Genomic DNA, 2,191 nt, shown 5'->3' with positions numbered 1-2,191 from the left:
GACACCGGTGCTTTCTTTTCCGATCTGAATTTCTGATTTCTTTTGATGCATTACTTTACTTACATCACAAACTCAATCTTTTTTTCTTTCCTTCCACTTTCTTCTCTATTTTCTATTATAATGTTGCGTTTTCTCTTTTAAAAGCGGCGCGTGAGGGTCGTTTTAATTAAGGTCATAAATAAATACTTAGAAGCATGAAGTGAACAAGACGGTGAGAATGTCAAGAACAAACGGAGAGAAATAAACAAACTCATTTTTATTCTCAGGAAATTACATTCATGTCCTCCATATTTTTTTTAAACCACACATACACTTCTTTTACTTTTGAAAATATATATATAATATTTTTAAATGTATTATTGTATTATTAACGAGTTAGTCAAAATATGTTCTAATTATATTTTTAATAAAATAATGGGATTGGTGTGAGAGAGAGGAGTAAATTTTGTGCGTTGGAAGTGTCGTTTTGGTTTTGTTTGCGATTAGGTTGACAAAGACGAAGCCGTACATAACTGAGTTTGAATGAAGCAACAAACCGGACGAAGATTCCTTCAAATTACTAATTTATTTCTCTGTGAGTAATTAATTCACTGTTTGCTCCACAACACTTCGTATAATTATTTGTTTATTTTTTAAAATAACTATTTTGACTGCTACGGACTATGACAATTTTTATATTTTATACCAATTTTTGAACAAGTCCAAATTAATTTTAGTAGTTTAAATTTTATTTGTTTATTTATTTTGATACTTATAATTGGTATTGAGCAGAATTAATTTTACCTTCAAAATTTATTTTAAGTTAAAATTACATTTTTAATTTTTGTATTTTAAATTAATTTTTAACATGCAATTTATTATTCAATTTGCTTTTACAAATAAATATTCTAATATAAATTACGTTATCTTTCATTTATTTTTAGTCAAAATATGTATAATTAATTTATTCAAAATTAATTGTTTCACCATATAACTAAATATACACTATATTAGACTATATGTTAAACTATGTTTTAGTTTGCTTTCACAATGAGCTCCTCCGTATCCAATTAGAAGTCACTTTTAAAATCTTAAATTAATTTCTTATTTTACCATTATTAAAACATTTAAAGTTGCACTCGATATTTCTTATACCAAAATGACAATATATTAGTACTTAATAACTCTGTGGTTAGAAACGATAATAGAAGTAAAAAAACAATATTTATATGTTGGTGTTGACAAAAGAAATAACTCTTATAATAATATAAACTGAATAGTACCTCTTAATAAAATAGTAATGTGTTATTTATATATAAAGTATCTCTTTGAATCATAACAGAAAGAAAATAATAAGCCTAAAAATGAATAACAAATTCAACTATCTTAGTGACAAATTAATAGTTGTAAACTACAAAAACATTTTAGAAACTAAAATATATAGTGAAGTGAATAATACCAGAAAACATAAAATGAAAATTAAGTAACTTCATCAGTCCCCCTCAATCTAGAACCAATTATGTCAATGAGGTTGAGTTTTGTCACAATTGAGTGAAAATAAAATGGATGTAAAGCCTTTGTATGAATATCAACAAGTTGAGCAACAGACGAAATTGTAAATAGATGAATAATGTTGGACTGGACCTTATCTCGCACAAGATGACAATCCAACTCTATGTGACTAGTTCGCTCATGAAAAATGGAGTTTTGAGCAATTTGGATTGCTGGTCTGTTATCATAGTAAATCGATACAGGAGTATGGAGAGGAATATGAAGATCCTTGAGAATGTATAGAAACCATTGTATTTCACAAGTTGTATGTGCAAGAGCTCGATATTCTGCTTTGGAGGAAGAAAGAGAAATCACAATTTGTTTCTTTGACTTCCAAGAAACGAGGGAGAAGCCAAGAAAAATGTTAAAGTTGGTGATCGATTTTCTTGAATCCAGGCATGATGCTTAATCACTATATGAGAAAGTAGAAAGTTACAAATTTAAAGAGGATGAGAAGAAAAGTCATTTACCACAACAACTTTTGATGTAATGCAAGACTCAGATAGCAACAACAAAGTGGGAATGCATGGAATTTGAAACAAATTGACTGAGTTCGTTGATAGAGAAAGAAAGGTTTGTTCGTGTATTAGTAAGGTAGAGAAATAGACTGATGACTCTTCATCATATGCATATTTTTCATTGTTTTTAGTTTTAATTATCT

The sequence above is a fragment of the Cicer arietinum genome, chromosome 7 (assembly GCF_000331145.2).
Source record: "Cicer arietinum cultivar CDC Frontier isolate Library 1 chromosome 7, Cicar.CDCFrontier_v2.0, whole genome shotgun sequence".
Taxonomy (NCBI): Eukaryota; Viridiplantae; Streptophyta; class Magnoliopsida; order Fabales; family Fabaceae; genus Cicer; species Cicer arietinum.
The sequence above is the reverse complement of the archived record's forward strand: the minus strand, read 5'-3'. Positions refer to the sequence as shown.